Here is a 16536-nt window from a genome sequence, read left to right as displayed (position 1 = left end):
TGAACATACAGACAACCTGTTAGACACAGCCACCAGTTCCAGCTCTTCTCCTTTGCAGCTGGCACTTCTACAAAAGGTCTCAGATGTGCTAACTCTCATACCAGTAATCATAATAGAATAAACTAAGAATAGCAATAGGAAAAGAAGGGGCTCTCTAACTAGAATCTAGTGCATACTAACTGAACTCTGACTATATGCCAGGCATGTTCTAAGGACTTCACACACATCTACTTATTGAATCTTCCTAAGAAGGCTACGGGGAGTTATTATTGTGATTATTATCCTCATTTTATAGACAAGGAAGTTGAGGTACAGAGAGGTTATAACTGGCTACACTGCCAGCAAGTGGCAGGACCAAGATTTGATCCCAGACCTCTGGCTTCTGGTCCCATTCTCTTAATCCCTATTCTTATTCCAGCTGAATTCAGACAGATCTGGCGCTCAAAGTCATGAGAACAATGAATCCTTGCTGAATCTGCAGGCCTAGAAAGGCCCCTCTTGTCTAGATGTTTAAGAGGCCAGAAGATGGCACAGAAGCAACTGTTTTCCTACCCCAGTTCAGCCGGCCATAGGAGAGCCTTTCCCCAGCCAGCTCACCAAGTCAAGAGAGCAGGAGCAAAGACGCTGGAGCTGGAAGGGCCTCAGAACTCGCCCACGTGCAGACACTGAGGCCCAGGGCGGCTTAGTGCTTACCAGGATCAGACCCTGGCATTCCCAGCTCCTTCCAGTACAGCCAACAAAAGGAAAATGGCTTCAATGCTCTTCAAAGAAAGCTTCACTTCAAAATGTGTAAAGTTCTACAGACTGGCAATACAATAAAATCAGGCAAGGTGGAAGTCTGAAATACCACAGCGAGTCCAAAACTATTTTTAAAAATTTGTTCTTCAGAACTCACATCCTTAAGAAATGATGTCTCTCTGGCTATACCCATGTCTTCTACTAAATCAGTCACATCAACTTTAACAACTTGAGAAGTTTGCATTATTCCTTTGAAATAGCTGTTGTCGTCTGAAATACCACTCAGAAAAAAATGTGTCTCAGCGCTGAAAGGTAAACTTCCTTTTCTGGTACAGAGTAAAATATTCTTCCCCTCCTTCCTCCTCTGCTGGAGGCACTCCCAGTGTCTCATTTACTCTGCCACACTGACTGGATACGTCAGAAGGAAATGTTCCTTCTAACTCGCAATGTCAGGAGTCTACCCTAGATGGAAGTCAGCCCTAACGTCTTCTTGCTGCTCCTCTATTTTCTTAAATTTTTATGTACTGCTGACTACACATAAAAGAGTAAGTGCAAACCATATGTGAGGCACAAACAAAATGAGCCTTGTGACCCCAGGTCCCCTCAAGGCCTAGAGCATGACCACAATGCCCACCCAGGGGATCCTTCCCCTTCCCACCTCCTCCACTCCAAGAAAACAGCCCAGGTTCTGGATTCTTCAGTCCCTTGCTTTTCAAAAAAGAAAATAATTTTACCACATATGTTGTAAAACTAAACAATATATGATCTTCCACAATCTGCTTTTGTCACTCAATACTATGTTTCTGAGATTCATTCATGCTGCTATGTACAGCTGGCCATGGTTCATCCATTTTCACTGCTGTATAATATTTGCCTATGTTCATATTTAACAATTTATCCACTCATTCTCCTGTCAGTAGACATCTGGACTATTTCCAGATTTTTGCTATCATGAATAACACTAGTATGTGCAGGTGTGTCTCCTGGGACAGAAGCACCAAGTTTCTCCAGACTATGTTCCTAGGAATAGAACTGCTCATTCATAGGGTATACAAATGTTCTCTGCACTAAATTTTTATAATTTTTATTTATTTATTTATTTTTTCCCCCAAAGCCCCAGTAGATAGTTGTATGTCATAGTTGCACATCCTTCTAGTTGCTGTATGTGGGACGCGGCCTCAGCATGGCCAGAGAAGCGGTGTGTCGGTGCGCGCCCAGGATCCGAACCCGGGCCGCCAGTAGCGGAGCGCGCACACTTAAGCACTACGCCATGGGGCCGGCCCTGCACTAAATTTTTAAAATATTTTTGCTGACCTGTTTTATAACATCATTTTATCATTACTGCACAAAGACACATTAATGCTTTAGTTGATACTAGATTCTACACGTACTTGTCTCACACAACGTGCAAAGAACAATGCCAACAGGCACAAGGATTTAGGGAAGCTCAACACCGGGCTTCCGATCTGGACTGGGGGGACAACAAAAGCAGCTTCCACACTGGGTGCTGCAGGCAGCTCATGAGGAGATCAGGACAGGGTGTGGGACGTCAAGTGTGTCTGACGCAATGCCGCTGCAGAAGGAGAGGATGAGTGAGTGTAGAGGGGAAGGAGGCGCTCAGGCAGAGAGCACGGGGCGTGGGAGTGCAGGGCTTTAGGGGTGCAGGGACAGGCTGGCCGAGGCTGTACTGTGAGGGCCTCACTCAGCACGCTAAGGAATCCAGACGTGCCAACTCTGGTCATTTACCTGCAAGATTTCTGCCATCTCCTCCAAATAATAATAATAATGGCTAACACAGGGCACTTACTATGTGCCAGGCACTGACTTAGGAATTATCTCCTTTAATTCTTACTATAAGCTGCACTATTGTTTGCTTCATATTTTTCTTTAAATCAATTTACTTTTAAACTCAAATACCCACTTTAAGTAATAACATATATGAAATCAGGTATCATTGCTATGGCATTTTGGGGGGGAGGGGTCTTTTTGTTTGTTTTGTGTTTATTGGGATATAATTCAGCAGAAAATTCACCATTTTCAAGTGTACAAGTCACACTTACGATTTAGTATATTCACAATGTTGTACATTCATCACCACTATGTAATTCCAGAACATTTTCATCACCCCAGAAAGAAACCTTGTATCTGTTAGCAGTCACTATTCACTCCTCCTTTCCCCCAGCCCCTGGCAACTACTAATCTATGTTCTGTCTCTACAGATTCGCCTATTCTGGACATTTCACGTTAAGTGGAATCATACAATACACGGCCTTTTGTGTCTGGTTCCTTTCACTTAGCATATTTTAAAGGTTCGTCCGTATTGCATTATCTATCAGTACTTCATTCCTTTCTATGGCTGAATGATTTGCCATTATATGGACACACCACATTTTATTGATCCACTTATTGGTTGGAAGCAACAATGGTTGTTCCCATTTTTTGGCTATTAAGAACAATGCTGCTATGAACATTTGTACAAGTTTTTGTGTGGACACATGTTTTCAGCCCTGCTGGGTTTATACTGAAGAGTAGAATTGCTGGGTCACATGGTAACTATGTTTAACTTTTTGAGGAGCTATCCAAGTATTGTGGCATTTTTAAGACAAAGAACTATTAAAATGAGTAACATTCAACTGCATACCAATTAACATTATTTTAGGAAATACTGCTAAAAGCAAAGCTACTGAAGTTGGTTTCTGTTTTGTTTGGGAGCAAAGGAGTGACCTGTCAGAATGCTATTTCTGAAATCCTGATCAAGCGACAGCAGGGTGAGAGAACTATGGGAGAAGGGAGGATGGTGAAGACAGGCCCACACCAGAGGCGATGAGAAGAGAGTCGGGCCTGAGTCCAGTGCAGCAGGGGAATGGGAATGGGCAGGAGAGGACATAAACACAGAGCAGGAGAATCAACCCCTGACAACCAAATGTCGGTGGGGGTGGGGCGGGTGGCGGTGGGAGTAGCCAGGAGGACAGAGGCACCTGTAACGGAATGTAAAGGCGAGGAGGGTGTGCAGGTTTCAGAAGGAAAGAGGCAGAATAAGTAGTTTTATTTCAGACAAATGTAGCTGAAGGTGCTGGCAAGACAGGCATGGAGAATGAATATGGCCAAGTGGCAGCTGGTGCCTAGGGTGGGGAGGGGCACTGGGCTGGCATGTTCCTCTAGGAGGAGCAGGTGAGAGGAACCCAGGAGAGCAGAGGAGAATGGGGATGAGGATGCAAGTTAGAAGGAGGCGAGTGGCCAACAGCACATTCTAAGAAGAGCCAGGAGTGGGGCGGAGACACAGGAAACCATCCGGTGCAGGGGAGGGGAAAGCGGAGAGGTTTTAGAGAGTGATGCTAATCAAGAGGGATACAGAAGAGTCCAGAGGATGTGGCAAGAGGCATGCTTTCACGTGCCATGTATAGCAGTGGGCGGCTGAGAGAGCTGTGCCTTCTCCCAATAACGCCAACAAACGGCTCGAATGCCCTTGTTGGGGAGGCCACACGGAACCTCCCAAACCTACTGCACAGTGGTCCACACCTTTATGGCACACCGCCTCCTCCCCAGTCTCAGGACAAAACTGAACCTATCACACCCAACTCCCCCACTTGCCCCCAATTCCCCTTCCCTCCAGGGATCCTCTGCTGAAGGATCTACCACCTGCTGCCTGGCTGGTTGAGCCAGAGGCCTTGGAGCCCGCCTGGGAAGCTTCCGGCTCTCCCTCCACCTCTCCCTCCTTCCTCCCACGACCTCTGGACTGCAGGCTCTCAGGGGACAGAGGCCCTGACTGTCTCCACACTGCCGCCTGCCTCAAAGGGGCTGGCACGGTGCCTGGCACACATCTGCCACAGGAATGAATGACTCCACAGGCACCAAGTACAACCCCCACCTGCTCGTGCGCTCCCCCCGACCCCCCAGTGTCTCTGCTCCTCTCCATACCTTCACCAAACTTCCAAATCAAGGACCCACAAATGCTCTTACGGAATATAAAACACGGCCTATCGATATTGCTGTAGTTTAAAAATAACAACTCGGTAGACTAGAAAGATGGCTGCTCTCCCTACCACTTTTCAGCCGCCTCAATCAATCTCAGTTTCCTCCTCTGGGAAATGGAAACGGCGGCTGCGAGGCCCCACAAGGTAGCAGACCTGAGCTATGTGAACTGGAGAGAAACCTCTCACTTCTACTACAGGTTCCAGGTTTGCCCACATGCTTCTGACTGACCCTCTCCAGGCCCCGCCGGTCCCCTCTCCACTCTCCCCAAAAGTGAAGCAGAACAGGGGCAAGCTGACATTCTGGGTTGGGGGGGCATTTCTGAGTCAATTTCACACTAAATTTAACAAGCAGAAACAAACAGTAGTTTGCATACCACATACTTTCTTTAATTCTTAAAAGATTAGAAGTATGCTGCCAAATGTTAAAACACAAAAGCCAAAAAGAAATTAAAGTTCTTATTTTCCTTTTGGTTTTATCTCTATTAGCCAAATGCTTTTGTTCAAACAATGTTTACATTGCCATTGTCCCGCTTTGTTTAGAAAAATAATAAACAGTTGCGCTTCCAGCACTGATGACTGAGTGTGTACACAGATCTGCCCAGTTTCTCCAGTGCCCAGAAAATGCTCCAGTTTAGAAACTGGCTGTGCCAGAGGCTGAGGAATAACTGTTTACTTGCCTAAGAATATTCAACTGGCTACGTCAATGCCACCAACCTCCTCCTCCTTCAGGCACCCCGGGGATAACCAGGCCGTGAGAACAGGGCAGTCCTTCAGCACAGTTCTGCTTCACAAGGAAAACATGAACCAAAGGCCTTGGGAAGGCTGGGGCCTATCCCCTGAGTGACTGCAGGCTCGGCTGCTGCTCATCAAATTCACCAAGGTGACAGCTGTAATTTACTGAGTGTCTACTATGTGCTACAATTCTGCAAAGTAGGCATTTTACAGGTGAGAAGACAGAGGGTGAATAACACAGAGCAAGTCACGGAGCAGGGGTGATGTCTGTGCTCTGTCTACTGAGCTACAGCACCTCTTGTGAAAATCCAGACAAGCCCAGTCCTCAACGTTGGCCCATTTAACATTACTTCCACAAGGCCGCCCTCCCCCTCTCCAATATCATCACACACTTCCTAAATTGCTTCTTGGAAGATTCGAGGTCTTTCCACCAACCAGCTTTTAAGGTCAACCCATTAGTTCCAGGTAATTTCTACCCTGGAACTCCCACCTTACTAATGAACCCTTTCCAGAGTGACCTTTCAACACAGAATCACTTTCCTGGGTCCCAAGAATGCCCATTTCTCTTCTCTGAAGTTTCTATTCACCAAGTATTTCCAGTTCACCTCCTTCTGGGCCTGTGACAGAACTGCATTCCCCCACCCCCTCTGAAGTCAGTCATGGCACTGGCCAATAAAATGTGATAGAAGTGATGTGTGTCACTTTCTGTTGAACACCTTAAAAGCCACTGTGCAACTCTCCGCATTCCCTTCCCAATGTGCTGGTGGATAGTGGAAGCCTGTGCCAAGATGGAGCCTCCTTGTGTATCCAAGAGAAAGGAAAACATGTCCCCACACAAACTCGCACCAATGTTTGCAGCAGCATCACTTAGCCAAAAAGTGGAAACAGCTTTGTCCATCAACAGATGAATGGGTAAATAAAACGTGGTCTATCTATACAATGGAATATCATTCAGCCTTAAAAAGGAATGAAGTAAGGATACACACTACAACGGGATGACTTTGAAAACATGCTCAGTGAAAGAAGCCAGACACAAAAGGCCACATATTGTATGATTCCATTTACATGAAATTTCCAGAATAGGCAAATCCACAAAGACAGAAAGTACAGTAGACTGATACCTGCCAGAGGCTGTGGGACTGCTTAATGGGTAAGGGTTTTCTTTTTGGGGTGATGAAATGTTCTAAAATAAGGCTATGCTGATTGTCGCACACCTCTAAATATACTAAAAGATATTGAACTGTATATGCAAACGAGTAAATTTTATTGTATAGTACATAAATTATATATCAATAAAGCTGTTAATAACAACCAAAAAGAGATGGCGCCTCCATCAGCCTGGGCCCATGAACGACTACGATGACCACACACACTGGGCAAACAGCATGAGCAAGAAATAAGTCTGTGCTGTGTTGAGCCACTGAAATGTGAGGGGGCTGGTTGTTTTCACAGCAGCAAATAGCCTATCCCCATACAGACTCAAACACATCCACACTATTGTATGATCATGTCAAAAACGTGTCTGTGGTCAATTATCTTAAAATCCTGGACTGAAGCCAAGGTTGTGGTTCTGTCTCAAGGCCACAGCATGAATCTTTAAACACAGGAGATGGAGAGGGAGGTACTTAAAGAATCTGATTAGATCAGAATGATTTCTAGCCTGAAAAAATATTTACAACTCATAACACATTGAACTAACCTTCCAAAAATATAAAGAGCTCATAGAAATTGAGAAATAAGCAACCAATAACCCAAGAGAAAAATGGGAAAACAACTGTCCACAGAAAAATATAAATGACCCTTAAACATAAGACAACATGATCAGCTCACACTTCAGAAAAACGCAAATTAAAACTATATTGAGGGCCGGCCCTGTGGCTTAGCAGTTAAGTGCGCGCGCTCCACTACTGGCGGCCTAGGTTTGGATCCTGGGTGCGCACCGACGCACCGCTTCTCTGGCCATGCTGAGGCCGCATCCCACATACAGCAACTAGAAGGATGTGCAACTATGACATACAACTATCTACTGGGGCGTTGGGGGGAAAAAAAAAGGAGGAGGATTGGCAATAGATGTTAGCTCAGAGCCGGTCTTCCTCAGCAAAAACAGGAGGAGGATTAGCACGGACGTTAGCTCAGGGCTGATCTTCCTCACAAAAAAAAAAAAAAAAAAAAACTATACTGAGGGGCCGGCTCCGTGGCTTGGCGGTTGAGGGCGCGCACTCCGCTACTGGTGGCCCGACTTCACATCCCGGGCGCGCACCGACGCACTGTTTCTCCAGCCATGCTGAGGCCGCATCCCATATACAGCAACTAGAAGGATGTGCAACTATGACATACAACTATCTACTGGGGCTTTGGGGAGCAAAAGGAGGAGGACTGGCAATAGATGTTAGCTCAGAGCTGGTCTTCCTCAGCAAAAAGCGGAGGATTGGCAGGGATGTTAGCTCAGGGCTGATCTTCCTCACCACAAAAAAAAAAAAAATTTATTGAGATACTCTTTACACCTGTCAGATTGGCAAAAATCTCAACATTTGACTATACCTTCTGCTGGCAAGGCTATGGGGAAACAGGCACGCATACTTGCTGGTGGGGGTGCAAAATGAAACAACCCACATGGAGGGCAATTTGGCAAAATTTATCAAAATTACAAATGTGTTTACCCTCTGACCCAGCAACGTCCTTGGAGGATGTGACCCTACAGATCCATCTGCACTATGGGAAACGATGCCTGACGCATAGTAAGTTACCCATCGCAGGCATGTTATGAAACAGCATGTTGGAAACAACTCAAATGCCTTTGTGTAGGGGATGGAACTTAAAACAAAACAAAAGGAACAACTTTTGTTCCTCCAAAAAAAGGAACAACTTCACAATACTACGTAGCAATTCTATCTCTCAGAGAAAGAGAATGACAAAGATTCTCCACATACTGACATGGAAAATCTCTAGGCTACATTGGTAAGTAAAAAATCAAGGTGTAGAATGATGTGTATAGTGTGCTAGCTTTTATTTAACAAAAAGGGAGAAATGGAAATATAAATTTGTTTGCTTTATTTGCATAAAGAAACATGGGAAGCCTATTCAAACTACTAAAAGGGGTTATTTATTAGGGAGAAGGGAGACAGGGCAGATGAGATCAGCAGTGAAGGGCAAGATTTCTTAAAGTCTACTTTCATTTTAGAACTATGTGTCCAGGTATGCAGGGATGGTTCAACATTCGCAAATCAATCAACGTAATACACCACATTAATAAAATGAAGAATAAAAATCACATGATCATCTCAATAGATGCAGAGAAAGCATTTGACAAGATACAGCATGCATTTATGATAAAAACTCTGAATAAAATGGGTATAGAAGGAAAGTACCTCCACATAATAAAGGCCATATATGACAAACCCACAGCTAATATCATCCTCAATGGTGAAAAACTGCAAGCTATCTCTCTAAGAACAGGAACCAGACAAGGATGCCCACTGTCACCACTCCTATTTAACGTAGTACTCGAAGTCCTAGCCAGAGCAATCAGGCAAGAAAAAGAAATAAAAGGGATCCAAATTGGAAAGGAAGAAGTGAAACTCTCACTATTTGCAGATGACATGATTTTATATACAGAAAACCCTACAGAATCCATCAAAAAACTTTTAGAAGTAATAAACGAATATGGTAAAGTTGCAGGATACAAAATCAACATACAAAAATCAGTTGCATTTCTATACACTAACAACGAAGTAGCAGAAAGAGAAATCAAGAATAGAACTATGTGAATGCACTGTCTGTTCAAAAGAGCATTACACTAAAAAAAAAAAAAAAGTCCCAGGGCCGGCCCACTGGCATAGTGGTTAAGTTCATGCACTCCGCTTTGGCAGCCCAGGGTTCACAGGTTCGGGTCCCAGGTGCGGACGTACGCACCGCATATCAAGCCATGCTGTGGCAGGCGTCCCACATATAAAGTGGAGGAAGATGGGCACTGATGTTAGCCCAGGGCCAATCTTCCTCAGCAAAAAGAGGAGGATTGGCAACATATTTTAGCTCAAGGCTGATCTTCCTCACCAAAAAAAAAAAAAAAATCCCATCCTCATTCAAAAAAAAAACCATCAAAGCCTTTGGCCAATAGGTCCCAGACGCCAGTGCCATGAGCAGCACAGGCGCAACATCAGCCCAGCTCTCTCCATGTCCTTCCACCTGTCAATCTGCCAGAGCTCTTCACTGACAGCTGTGAAAGCTGGAGGGCAGGGACCACAGACAGTCCTGCATCCGTCCCTTCTAGGTCCCTCAGGCTTCACACCTGGAAGGCTGTGAATGGCCTGCAGTGGCTTCCCCAGCCGTCCACACTCCCATCGAACCGGCTATCCAGCTGGTTGGTGTCGTCCTTCTCCCAGACAACTCCCAGTTGGAGCTGTCCACTCCCCTGCCTTGCCCATGGATTCATGTACAACCCTCCTCCCCTCCAAGCGCGGCCCTGAGCAGGTCTGTGTCTCTAATCATCAGGTGGCAGGGTCAAGGAAGGGAAGAACGAGAAGCTCTGAGCTCCCAACTGTGCAGCAGGTGTGTCCTCAGCACCTCTACCTGCTGGGCAGCAGCGCGGTGCTGGGGGATGCAGGTCAATCAGGCACAGCCTCTGTCTGTAAAGAGCTCATGTGACAGCCCACGGGGAACAGGGAAACACAAACAGATGATACCCTAGACGGAAGCCTAAAGGGTACAGGCTAGGCATGGAGTGCGTGATGGGACGGCTGATGTGGGTGACTGGCAGGCACAGTGCATTCCAAGCAAAACGACTGGCTCAGTACCCAGCCTGGCGAGTGAGGAGAGGAGAGCAGGGAGAGCTGAGGCCAGAAAAGATGACGGCAGGCCAAGCAGGGATGGGCCCTGAATGCCACTGACAGAGAACGTGGACTCCTCCTCCAGGCACTCAGGGGGAGGGGACTGCGATCTCGGGGACCATCTGTGAGCGCCACCTCATCCATCCCACTCCAGGATCACCTCAGCCTTCCACCTGGCACCCAGCTCTCCTCACCTGTGCCGGTCCAATCAGCCTTGCCTCTGGGAAACCAGGGAACAGGGAAAGTGTAAAGAGGAAAAACAAAAACTGTGAGTGAAAAGGAAAGGCTTTGGCCCTCAAAGGGGTGATACTCACTTGTCTAGAAATTTTCCTCTGAAGTGACTTAATGCTCAAAAGACGCCACATCAATGAGGTGCTGCACTCATATCCAACCAAAAACAACAGCAAAACCGTATTTCCACGCTGCCTACTGAAAGGGGAGAAACCTTAGGCTGAGCAATTCCAAATTATATTTCCATGAGCCTCACAAGGCAGTTTTTTAAAAAATCTCTTATTTTGGGGCTGGCCCAGTGGTACAAGCGGTTAAGTGCACGCGCTCTGCTTTGGCAGCTGGGGTTTGAAGGTTCGGATCCCGGGCGCGCACCAACACACAGCTTGTCAAGCCATGCTGTGGTGGCGTCCCATATAAAGTAGAAGAAGACGGGCACGGACGTTAGCCCAGGGCCACTCTTCCTCAGGAAAAAAAAAAAAAATCTCTCATTTTGATTTAGAAACCAGTGTGTCAAAGAATGAGTTTTTTCTTTTAAAGAAGACAACATTTGTTTCCCCTCTCAAGTTTTAAATCACTTTTTTCTCTTCCAAATGAAAAAAAAATCCTTCATAGTAGTCTTTCAATTTATTTTAAAAGGATTTCTTAAATATCCCCCAGCTGGTAGTGTAATACAGCACACAAATGCAAACCTCCATTTGACAAGTCTGTACTAACATGTCCGCCCCAGCCACGCCCTGCGCTGGACACTGCACTCAGCAGGCCTGCTGCCCTCCCAGGGCACGCAGTCTTGCGGGAAAGCCAACATCTTTTCACTGGAGTTGACTCTGTGACCAGCCAAGTGGGCCGAACACCAGTGGGCAGGGAATCAGGGACCTTTCCCCAGCATGGGAGACCTGCTCACAGGGACTCAAACAACCCCTCTGACTGTGTACAAGCAATGTCAATGCCAAGGGCCCCAGAAGGAAATTACCAGACATTGACATACCATAGGCGACCCTGAGGTGACCTGGTTGACCTACAACCTGGACTAGCTCTCTAGGTTGGATCAGAGTGAGCTGGTGAGCCTCAGGCAAACACACTTCCTGAGGAACTGGCCCATTTTCTCTTCTGGAGACTCCTGAAAGGAGAGGCGATAAACCCATCTCATCATCAACCCAACCCAACCTCTCCAAAGGGAAAAGATACATCCAGAAACAACAAAACCGCTGCCAGCTTGAAAGCTGCTCTTCCCTAAGACCGGAATGTCTTGAGGTCACAGAACCCACGCATTCTGGCATTAGGAAGGACTGGATATCACTGAGTCCTACTCTCATTTCTATCCTAGGTGGGAAAACTGAGGCCCAGAGAGCCTGAAGTGACTTTGCCCTAAGAGCCGTCCACCCCGCTCTGGAAGTCTCTGAAGTGCATGCAGTGCTGTCGGTCTTTGGTTCCACTGTCCAACGCTGAAGTTGTCCTCCCCACCGGGCCGGTCCCACCTCCACACTCCTTACTTCAGCACCAGCACCAAGAGGGTCTCCTCCTCCCTCACCCATATCCAACTGGTTAATAAAGCCTATGAAGCCGGCAAAGCCCCTCCCCTAGCAGAGCTCCCTCCTGGCCTCCCGGAGCCCCTGGGGGCTGCAGACTCCACTCTTCTGCAGCAAGGGAGGAGGGGACAAATCACGGAGGTGGCTGACCTCTTCCCAGCACAGCCATTCAAGGGAAAGCTCTGCGCCATCCATGATGTTCACACAGGCCACAAAGACCCCTGCATACTAAACAAACAGAACAACAACTTAAGAGAAAATAAACCACAATATAACAGCGATTACAGTGACAAGGCTATAGGTCAAGTTCTGGTTTGGTCCTTCCTACTTAGGTGAACTTTACAAATTTTCTTGATGACCATTAAAACAGGCATCCTACACATTCTCCATGAGAGCACAAAAAAGAAAATCAGCCTGGAAATACTATATTGCAGACAGTCTATTTTGGTAGAGCTCACTTTAACACAGTCTTCGGAAACTATTGATAATCAGATGGTGGAGAAGAAAAAAAAGTTAAGATTTTTGTTCAAAGTCAAAAGAACTAAATGAAAACAATCCGGGTTTTTTTAGGGAGAGGGGGAAGAACGAATGAGGAGTTTGGTTTTGTTTGTTTAAAGAAACATTTGTTTCTCTGTCTTCAAGTGTTAAAATCTACCCAACACCTTGCAGTCAGGTTACAGAGTGATTTCTTGTGCTACTTGCCCTTTTCTTCTGCCAATAAAATATATTCTTTTAAACCAAGAAAGAATCTGCTTTCTTTCATAATTTCTTGTTTCTCTTTTAAGAGGAAGAGTGCTTTTTTAAAGTGCAGGAGGGATCAGATTAGTTGCAAAGACCATGTTTTAAATTTTCTCTTTATATGCTGAGTCTTCTCCATAATTACATTCTATAGCAAATGGTATGAGGCATAAATTAGGTCCCAAGTATGGGACTTGGGGTCCTGAATGGCCCAGAAGACCTTGTTACAAGGCCATACACTACTAGGCAGGCCCAAGATCTTCAGAGCAAAATTTCCAGGCACTCCTCCCCACCCCGGTCCAGGAATTGAGGCTTCGACTGTTCTGGCCAAGGACGGGAGCCCCTCAGAGCTTTCCTACTGGTTCCACTGGCAGGAAAACCACTGGAAGCTACATAATCCTCTTTACTTCACTTCTCTGAGCTCAGACCACCGGGCCAGCTGTCCTCCCAGTCTCCATCCTTTTCATCGATTTATCCCTGTCTTGTTGCTAAAAAGATGTAAAACAGCCTACAGCAGTGGTTCTCACCCTTAGCCACATGTTCGAATCTCTGGAGAGCTTTGGAAATGCACTTATGCTCAGGCCCCATCCAGACAAGTAAAACAGAAGGTAGTGGGGACCCAGCATCGGCACCTCAAAAAAGAATCTCCCCAGGTGATTCTGATTAGAGTACAGTTAGACAAGTTGAGAATCACTGGCTTAGAGAAACCCAGAGAACACAGTGAAAACAAGCAAATGAAGAAACTCAGGCAAGAGGAAAATAGAAGGGGGAAGAAAAGGCTGGGCCAGAAAGCAAGGTTAGAACCCAAAGTGCAGGCCACATTAGAGATGGGACAAATGACTAGCTCTAAGCTGAGCTTCCTGGTGACCAAAGCAAAGAGGATTCACACCATCTACAAAATAGAAATAAATCAGATTCACAGAAGACTCTCCTTGTCCTGGGACCTGAGATGAACACCTCCCTCACATCCTCCAAAAGGGGACACACAGCATGATGCAGAGGGGAGTATGCTCCTCAACACTGTGACTAGAACTACCTAAGAAGTTGTAGTCACCTCACACAGCAGCCGTGGAGAAGGGCACCCACCAGTCAGCAACTAGCTACTCGGGGCTGCCCCCTAACTCCTCGGTGGAAATAAACTCATAATGGAAATCAATGCTGCATATAAAACATGCTACCAAATCCACTTCATTTTCCACCCTGATAACAATGTACCTAACCTACCGTCCTGAACTCCTACACGCAGCCATAGAAACACGAGGGCACGGACTCTAGGTATACAAATAAAGGCATTGACTCGGTATCCAGGAAAACAAGCTCTTCTGTCACTGGCTCTGATGAACACCAAATCTGTCCCCGTAACTCAGGAGGGGGCAAAGTCCCAGAGACTGCTGAGCATTCCCTCGATGCCAGTGCTCAGAAAGGCCACTGTCCACCCTCAAACCCAGAGCTGTGGTGTCTCAAGTCTAAGAAGAGCAGGGTTTGTCCTTCAGATGGCAGACTATTAAGCAGCCCACACAGCCACTGAAAACAAAAAATAGCCAGGAGAGGCCTTGGAGCCCCTTATGTACTGGCATTATGTATAATATACTTTTCTATTATGTATATTATACATCAGTAATAAGTTTTTTTTAAATGTGTGTGTTGAAATCAATGGAATCAAGAGTAAATCACCCTCCTGTCATACACGATATTTCCTCACACGTGACATTTTCTTTTTGTTCCACGCACCACATCACATTTCAAATTAAGCACTGACAAGTTAAAGTAGCAACTACTCACAAGTGCCAAAGGTGGAAACAACCCAAGTGTCCAGAAACAGATGAATGGATAAACTAACTGTGGTCTATTCACACAATGGAATATTATTCAGCCATAAAAAGCAATGAAGTAATGACACATGCAACCACATGGATGAACCTGGAAAGCACTGTGCTAAGTGAAAGAAGCCAGACACAGAAGGTCACATAGTGTGTGATTCCATTTACATGAAATGTCCAAGGTAGGCAAATCCATAGGGACAGAAAGTAGACTAGTGGTTGCCAGGGGCTGGGGGGAATGGGAGGACTGGGAGTGACTGCTTAATAAGGGTAAAGGTTTCCTTGTGGGGTGATGAAAAACTCTGGAACTAGACAGTAGTGGTGACTGCACGTCACTGTGAATGTACTTCATACCACTGAATTTTTACCCTTTAAAATGGTTACTGTGGTAAATTTTATACGTATTTTCCAATAAAAAAATTAAAATAGCAAAAATCTCATTGTTTTGCCCTAATAGAAGTACTAATAAAATTCAACACACATCAAGATTTTGTACGAAGATGGTCATTATTCCACAACTGAAAAAAATCAACTTCGACGCCAGAGCATATGAAAATCAGAATTAGGATGGCTGGTGGTCAGTCTTCACTTAAAAACAAGTTTCCAAAGAGTCCATATCTGGTAGCGATACACACCAAAGTACTAATCAGTGAAGTCAAGTCTGAGATTTGCTTTGAAATAATCCAAGGCGGGGAGGGGAGGAAGAGCCTAGATTGAAACTGTTGAAGCTGAGTGATGGGGGTTCATGGAACTATTCTATTTTTATTATGTTAGAAACCCTCTACAATGAAAAGTTTTGCTTTTTTTCAAGCAAGTTTCCAAAGATTTTTAACATGCTGGATAAAACTCTGCATAGATAAAAGAACTAGATGCCCTTAAGCTGTCAAATTCTGGTGGCTCAACCCAGCACCCTCTACCTGAGCCCCACAGTGCAGGGTCACCCAGGGCAGGCCTGTCCACAAGAGGCCACACAAAGAGCTCCTCGGAAAACAACTAGAGCCCCAGTTTAGACTGCCAAGCAGTGGCACACAGAGGCGTCTAGAGTAGTCCCTCACACTGCAAACCAACACGCTATCTGCACCTCTGAAATACCTGCCCAAAATTCTGCCCAGCTATCTGCTGGGTCCAGGCAATGTCTAGAAACAAGGGCGTCTTTCACCAAAACGCCTTCAACAGAGCTCCAGAACCTCCCACCACTGCAGCCAGAGCTCACCTCCGGGCCAGGGTGTGAGGAAGCAGGATGCTGCCAGACCCTGCCTAGATGCAGCAGGAGGTTAATATTGCAATTGCCTGTTCACCTGTTTCTCCTTCTCCCTCTTCTAGAACTAGATTTGCAGGGGTAGACAAGGCAGGTGTCTCTATCTCATTCCCTATTGTATTTCCAGTATCTGGGGAAGTGCATGGCACATAGTAGATGTTCGACTAAATGCTTGTCGTGTGACCCTGACTTTTGATGGATACTGCTTTAAAGGTGCATTATAAAGACCTGCTTTTCACAACTGCCAATGCAAGACATAAAATGGAAGGCACCAGAACATACTAGTGTTGAGTGGCAGAAAAGGAGGGGACAGAAGAAAAGGAGCTATGGTACAAACACCACCACCTAAAATAGCATCAGAGATGCTCTGGAATGTAGAGCCCTGGGTTAAGGAGAGGGGGCCATGGAGAGGAGAGACAACTGTGTGTCAGGCAGAGGAGGGTGTAGGACAAGGGTCTAGGGGCAGGCAGTGGGTTGCAGGGGCAAAGAGGAGGGCACCAAACAGGAAGGCAGGCAAGCTCCACCACCCTGAACACAGGACGCTGCCATGACTGGACTATGTGTAAGGCCCTGGGTCCCCGGAGCAGGGCCCAGGCAATGAAGGGGAAAAAGCAGGCACCATGTGAGGGATGGGGGCTGTGGAGAACTGGCACCAGCAACCCCATCCAGAGATGGCGCCAACACTGGCACTGA

At 46.1% G+C, this 16536-nt stretch overlaps 1 protein-coding gene across 3 annotated transcripts in view; it reads right to left on the bottom strand.

Annotated features, from left to right (window-relative positions):
- Nucleotides 1-16536, bottom strand: part of EPN2 (epsin 2) — an 85530-nt gene that overhangs the window by 57183 nt on the left and 11811 nt on the right. The gene's annotated exons all lie outside the window — the stretch shown is intronic.

Source organism: Diceros bicornis, chromosome 18, assembly GCF_020826845.1.
Source record: "Diceros bicornis minor isolate mBicDic1 chromosome 18, mDicBic1.mat.cur, whole genome shotgun sequence".
NCBI classification, from domain to species: Eukaryota; Metazoa; Chordata; class Mammalia; order Perissodactyla; family Rhinocerotidae; genus Diceros; species Diceros bicornis.
Note: the sequence above shows the minus strand (reverse complement) of the source record. Positions and strands in the feature narration are given on the sequence as shown.